The sequence below is a fragment of the Crocodylus siamensis genome, chromosome 5 (genome assembly GCF_052110815.1).
Source record: "Crocodylus siamensis isolate JL-2025a chromosome 5, ASM5211081v1, whole genome shotgun sequence".
Lineage (NCBI taxonomy): Eukaryota > Metazoa > Chordata > Crocodylia > Crocodylidae > Crocodylus > Crocodylus siamensis.
The window spans coordinates 42,577,612-42,585,046 of record NC_143399.1 but is presented as its reverse complement, the minus strand read 5'-3'; the positions used below and the strand labels follow the sequence as shown (position 1 = coordinate 42,585,046).

The window sequence follows — 7,435 nt, the reverse complement described above, 5'->3', positions numbered from 1 at the left end:
GAGCTTATAGGCTGTAGGCACATTAGCCACACATCCCCCTAGAAACCAACCTAGCTAATTCTGTTAGAGTTTGAAAAGCAAAAATGTTGGGGAGGTGTCCAGTTTCTAAAATGAGGGCAGCCATGAAGAGACAGAGACAGAGAGAGACAGAGATAACTCAGAAGCACGTGACAGGGAACACGAGGAGATGAGGCAGACATATTGACTCAAAGCAAGTGCCATCTAGGAGATGCCTTTAATAATGTTGTGTTTGATGACTGTAACATTAAACTAAACACAACTATTTGCCTTGAATTCCCACACACAAAGAGACTGTAGCAAAGTCTTGCACTAAAGGGATTCACTTGTGGCAGTATCAATGAGAAGTTAATATTAAATACCAAATCCCTACATTGTGCTAAAGTCCAAGGCATGGCAGAAGTGGCCCAGAGGTAGGACAAGATGGTCCTCTTAACTGGAGAAGAAAGCTGGGCTGATGGTTTAAGACCCAGGAGTCAGAAGGCCTGGGTTCAAAACCTTCCTCTGCTACAGACTTCCAGTGTAGCACTGGCCAAGGCTTTGTCCCTTAGTGCCCTGGCGCCACACTAGACAGACAGGAATAGTAGCCCTGCTTTTCTCCAAAGGGGCTTGTAACAATCAATGCCCTAAAGCCGGGGCATCAAAATCAACCAACCCTGCAGTCCAGATGTGTAGAGCAGGGCCAATCCACAGGCCAGATTAGGCCCATGGGCCTCCTCCTCCTCCCCTTCCCATTCTCTTTCCCCAGCATACCCGATTCAGCAGCTGCTCCAACTGGTCTGGGACCTGAGCTGTGTGGCATGGATCCCAGAGCAGCTGGAACGGGTGTGTCATGTAGCACAGTCCAGCTGAAGTAGCAGCTGCACTGCATATGGTGGCTGCCCCAGCTGGACTGCACCACATGGGGTGCCTGCAGCTCCAGGACTGCAGACTCCAGCAGCTTCCGGACTTCATCGCACATAGCACCTGCTTAGCCAGTGTAGGACTGGATGGAGCAGCATGCATCCCAGAGCAGTCCAGCGGGGCAGCCACCACGTGCAGCGCGGTTGCTTTTCCAGCAAGACTGTGCTACATATAGCACCCTGTCCAGCTACTCCAGGATCCCCACTGCAAGCAGTGTGGGCTCCAGACTGGCTGGAGCAGCTGCTGAATCAGTTATGCTGGTGGAGAAAGCAGGGAAGGGGCAGAGGAGGAGGTCCACGGGACTGATACAGCCCACAGACCAGTCCCACACCATGGATGTGTGCCGTACCCCATGTGTCTGATCAGACCCACGGGCACCACCAGGAGCTGGATGGAGAGGCTTCACAGGACACATCCAGCCTGAGGGCTATGTGTTGACACTTCTGCCCTAAAGGATGCTGGGTGCTCAGATCCAATTCTGAGAAGGTCCTAATGAGCACCCCAGAGAGCAGTCTCAGGTACAGTTCCTGATGACAAACTCCCTTAACATGCAAGGGGGCCATTAACCCCCTTTAATCCAATCTTTGCCTGCTCCAGTGGCTGAACTAGTCTGGTCCAGCAGGTCTGGTCCTTTGTCTCTGGGCGTCACAGCAGCTCAGACAGGCAGATTCAGAGGCCCTGGGTGAAACCTTGCTGATGGTCATAGCTCCAGCAAGGTCAGTGAAGGGCAGCCCTCTTCCACAAATCCTGTGTGGATCTGCAGGGGGCCAGCTCTAGGGTCCTGTGTGCTAGAGCTCCCCCGACAGAAGGGGGAGCTCCATGCCATGGGTTAGTGGTGGGGCAAGATGCATTCTGGGCACTGCCTCCTTCCCCTGACTCCTCCAGCTCATAGACCCATATAGCAGCTTTGATGGACATAACCAGTGGAGAAGAGGAGGGGAGGGCCAGGGGTGGATGGCCCTCAGGAAGACATACTGTCCCTGTGGGATTTGGATGCTGGTGCCACAGGAGTAAGCAGTTCTCCTCTCTATGTGCGAGAAGGAGAGTCATCTGCAGAAGGTCTGTGCCCTGCACAGCTTGTGGCAAAAGACCCATGTGGCCTGTGAATGGCTGGGCCAGCACTCCCTGCCCCATGACAGCAGTGTCAATGCCATGCAAGCTCACTGCCTGCCAAGGACTGACCCTGAGGTCCTACCCCACAGCTGATCCAAACAGAATTTAACCCATAATGAGGCTGGCAGAGAAAAAAACGCTCCTTTTTTCCACTACTGACCTTTGCTCCTTTCATGGAGCACTGTCCCACTCCCAGGGATGAGGCCAGTGCCTAGGAGACATCTAAGTGGGCACTACAGTCTAATGCTCTCAAGGTTTGGGTGGAGTTAAGGCCAACCTTACTGAAGAATTCCCTGGCTACACATGATGGTAAAATTTGCCCCTGCACAGAGCAAGCACAAAGCTAATATACCTCTGATATTTCACCAGCTCTCCAGGACTCCCATGGGATATGGGTATGGTCTGTACTCTGTAAGAGTCCATACTCCCATGCCCTGGCCAAGATTCAAAGAGAACCCATTTTAGCTGGAAAAAGGAGTCCTGTTAGAATTGTATAAATTGTTTCTTTTTCTCCCTGTTCTCCCCCAAAGCTCCCATCAATACAAAGTGGCTCAAACTCTAAAAAAAAAAAAAGAAAAAAGAAAAAAGAAAAATCTCCTTTGGGCAGAGACTGAGGCTGTAAAACAACAGCTCAGATGGTGAATTTATTGGAAGATAATAAATGTGTGAAAACAGACATTTATCATGAAAACTGTTCTGCAACTTTAACTGCTGACTACCACCCACCGCCACCTTTCAAATAACCTACTTATCTCCAGTGTTCGATTTAAAACCTCAGAGTTTTCTATCACTGAGTAGCTGAACTTTGGAGCTGACAGATAAGGACTGAATTTGCCTTTCAGTTGTGCCTGATTTATGCCGGAGTGAGAGAGTACAGCCAACAGCTTGGAGGCAGGAAATGGGATTCCAGGCCAATCTGTGATAGGTCTCTCTCTATCTATACAGAGCTGTTTGTTTTTGAGTTCTAAAGCTAAATCTTTGCTGTAGTAAAGTAGATAAACTTTTGAGCAGTGTTAATTTTCCCATGGAAATGCTTATAAAAAGAGAAAATGCTTTAAACCACTCAAAAATAGTGATATTAATTAAGAGTTAGAAATGCCTCTGGCTTTTGAAAGGAAAACCATTATTTTTGGCCAGAGCTTATAAAAGAGACATTGACAGTAAGGGTTAAAAGCGGTGGCAATAAGCAGCTAAGCAGCGGTCACAGTAGTGAGCAGAGAGTCCAGCAGGACAGAGTTTATCAAAGCAGGTGCCTCAGGGTGTAAGCTGATGTCTGTCTGCAGCCTGGATGAGAGCTGTGTGGCTCACAGAATCCCCTACAGCTGCTACACAGTGAGTGTGTCTACATGGACTCTTTACTATGCAGTACACTAATCTACTGCACAGTAAAATGTCATTATTTAACCATGAGCTAGGCAACTATTCAGTAATATAGTCTAATGCACAGTTATCTACTACCTGAAAATACAGGTAGGAGATTAACTGCATGTTAACTACTACTGCACAATAGCGCATGTGTAGATGCGGATCAAGAGCAATGTGTTCTCTGTCAGTCCAGGCAGGAGGGGGCCCACTGCTGCCTGGCTAAGTTCCATGTGGCAAGGAGCTGTGCTGACTGCAGGGGCAGCTGTCTCCCCATTGCCTGGGGATAGGGATCATCCTAGTCCCAACATGGCCAGGAGAGCTGTCACGGCAGCTGGAACTGCTGCATCCCAGTCAGGTAGAGTCAGGTCAGGATCCGATCCCCAAGTGGCAGGGAGATCCCCTGCCTGGTGGGGACAGCTACATGGGGACTGGGGCCCTCCAGATCTCCACTTGCCTGGGAGAGGTGTTTCCTCCTGGCAGGGACACTGCCTGGAAGCCACGTGGGGCTCCCAGTCCCCATGCAGTCCCAGGAGGGTCGCAGTCACCATGCGGCCAGAAAAGTTGTCCCCACCTAGCGGGAACAGCCATGTGGAAATTGGGAGGGTTGTAATCCCCACATAGCCAGGAGAGGCATCCGTGCCTGGTGGGGACACTGCCTGGCAGCCACATGGGGATCAGGGCCAATCCCTATGTGCCTGCCAGGCAGCATTCCCCCTGGGGCAGAGACATTTCTCCTGGCTATGTGTGGATCAGGACCCTCCTGATCCCCAAGTGACTGTACCCACCAGGTGGGGCTACCTCTCCTGGCCATGTGGGAATTGGGTCTGATCCCCATGTGGCTGGGACTCAGCAGTCCTGGCTGTAGGGACAGCTCCCGCCACCCACATGGGGATTGGGATCAGCCCCCTGCCAGTCCCAGGCTGATGCCCAGGGGAACATAGAGCTCCCCCTGGCTGCTGCAGTGGGGCAGAGCAGGGCACGGCACAGGAACATCCCTGGTCTCAGCTGCTCCAGCTGGAAGCAAATTTGTTCCCAAGCTGACACACGTATAGATCCTTTCTTGGGGGCAGTTTACCGCACCTTTAAAAATGCGTAGTAACCTTACTGTGCATTAATAGCACATGCAGATATGCCCAGTGTTTCTGACACTGTTCTCTGAGGTGCCTGGTGCTGGCTGCTCTCAGGGGCGTTATAGGCCAGAGGGACTGCAGAGGCAATCCAGACTGGCAGCTCCCGTAGCCAAGACCAGGGCCCCTTCTCCTGCCTTGTGCATTACCACCTCAGGTGACAACCATGGCACTTGCCTGGGACTGGCAGAGAACAGATTTTCATCAATTATTAACCCTTTATCAACCATTTCTAAATGAAGCCCTGAAATGAGGGGTGGACAACTATTGCTTGGTGCTGGTATGATGGACCCCAGACAAGGCCCTGAGCTCTGTTGTGATCACCATTGTACAGGCCTGTAAGCAAGAAGATGATCTCTGCCCCTAAGAGTTTCCCCTTGCCTGCCACACTGGACCAGCAGGTAGGTAAAGCAGAGGAGTGAGGGCAGGGGGAGGCCCTAGGGTTGCCAACTCTGTTTGAATCTATTCTGGGAGGTTTCATCATATGATGTCATGGCATTAATGACTGATCTATTGTACTGTACTCAGGAAGGCAAATCTACATTACTATTACATTTTAAATCCCCACCCCCCGGACTACTGTATAAATTGGATTCAACATTTAGTATTTATTTTAATGAATGCCCTATCATTTATGTCCCAGGTGACTCTCAGCAATCTCCTGGAGATTATATCTAATCCCTGGAGACTCCAGGGCAATCCTGGAGGGCTGGCAACCCTAGGAGGCCCACACAGCACTCAGAGATGGGTCGCTTTCCCAACACCCACATCAAAGACAACAATGCTGGAATAGTACAGCAAGCTGCTCAGTCTGCAGCCTTGAGAGACGGAGACCGCGTCCCCCTCAGGCTGACAGACAGGGAGGAGGATCCTGGCAACGCCTGCTTCCCTACAGCACAGCCTTCTGCCTGCACCCACCCCCTAGTCCTCCCCAGCTGCGTCACTGAGCCACCCCTTGCTGAAACCCTGTGTCCACCAGTTTGCAGAGATAATACCAAGGTCACCCGTGTAGAGTCTCATCCCACTGGGACAGCCTCTCACAGCCTCTCCGGGGCGTTGATAAGACTATTCCAGAGCAGGGCTCTTGCTTTTCTATTAAGAAAACCTCACTCAGTTTTAGAGGCCTTTCTTAGTGCTGAGGCCTTCCTGCACACAGAAGCAAGACGGTGGTTGCCAGACTGAGGGGCAGCACCGAAGGGCACCCCAGGAGGTGGGGAAGGGCTCAGGCACAGATTTGCTTGCAGCAAAACACAGCAGAAAGTGCCTGGAGTATCTGCTCAGTTTGTAATTTCCTTTCCACAGAGAGGAGAGGCTTTGACACCTGTCCACCATGACCTCCCACGATCATGGTGCAGAGGAGGCTTTCACAGCACAGAGCCAGAATGAGGTGGGTTCAGCATGCCTGGCCAAAGCCCTGCTGGTGCTTTGAGTTCCCAGCTCTGCCCCAAAATCATCCATTCATCCTCTCCTGATTAAATGCCAGCCAACAGGTATGTCCAAACCCCAGGTCTCTTTACCTGACAGCACAAGGGACTGAGGAAAGGAGGGCCATTGATCAGAGAGTCAACCACTGGAGGGTGCTGTGCTGCCAAAGGGAGGGGATTCATTCGCAAGAGTGGCTGGAGTTGCAGCCCTTGACCTGGGCTCCTCTGATTCTAGCTGTCCTGGACTTTCTCCCATCTCTGATGTCATCCCAGCCCTCCCTGGCACATGCAAAGGTTTACTTAGAGGGGAGTTCTGCCTGTTCTGTGACAGGGGCGCAGTACCCTGGCAAAAACCAGGAAGGTTTTGCAAACTCTGACGCTCCCTTCTAGGACTCGGGACTGGTATGGGGCTTACCAGGCTCATGGAGCAGCCATATAGATCCTATAGTTCCCCCACAAAAGGAGTGCCCATCACCATGGCTAGGAGGAGCCTCGAGTTGAACAACTGCCCCCCCACCCCCTCCCCATCCTGTTTTTCCCAGGGTCAGGAAGGCCTCAGGCCTAAACAGGTGTCCAGGCTTTAGCCATATTGGTTTAGAGGCAAAGGAATCAGATCTTATGGTAGAGGTGATATCTTTTATTAGACCAACGAGATTTTTTGCAAAAAAAAATTCTTTATTTGCAAGGTTTCAGGCATAAGCACCTTTCTTCAGGCATAGGAGAAAAGATTTCATGAAATATGACTTTCATTTTGACATAGGACAACTTTTATAATTTTTTCTCCTATGCCTGAAGAAGGGTGCTTGTGCCCAAAAGCTTGCAAATGAATTCAAAAAACTAGTAGGTCTAATAAAAGGTATCACCTCTACCATGAGTTCTGACTCCTTTGGCCTCTAAACCAATACAGCTACAACCTGGATACTTGACACATGGAAGATACCTAATTTTAGCCAATTTTTTAACTGAAATCTTCATCATTTTACAAGGAGGAAGCAAGTATTACCACCTACAACCTGAGAACCTGCTCCTGCTTTTGTTCCAGGCAATTTGGATCATCACAGAGCCCAGCGACACCTTACTACATAAGAAATTCCTGCCCAGAAGAGCATTGCATCTTTTTACTCTTCTGTGAAATAGGAAACCTCATAACCAGAAAGAAATATGACTCTACATCCTGCTTGCCACCAAGCAGCTTTGAGGTAAACAGACTATTCTAACTTTTCTCTGAGCCTAATCTGCATAAAATTAACTGTTCCAAACAGGAGTTTTTACCACACCTTCAACTCTCCTATAAAGTATGAACTTTCATTTCTACCTAGGAGAACTTTTACAATCTTTTTTCCTATGCCTGAAGAAGGGTGCTTGTGCCCAAAAGCTTGCAAATAAAGACATTTGTTTGCAAAAATCTAGTTGGTCTAATAAAAATAATACCTCTACCAAGAGTTTTGATTCCTCAGGCCTAAACACACATTTCTACCCTCAGTG

General features: G+C 49.9%; 1 long non-coding RNA gene across 1 annotated transcript; it reads left to right on the top strand.

The window, feature by feature from the left end:
• The first annotated feature begins 3,245 nt into the window (after positions 1 to 3,245).
• LOC149863971 (uncharacterized) lies at positions 3,246 to 7,216 on the top strand. Its single transcript, XR_016442748.1, has 3 exons — positions 3,246 to 3,366; positions 5,829 to 5,913; positions 6,937 to 7,216. It is a non-coding gene; the product is annotated as an uncharacterized LOC149863971 (long non-coding RNA).
• Positions 7,217 to 7,435: the final 219 nt, after the last annotated feature.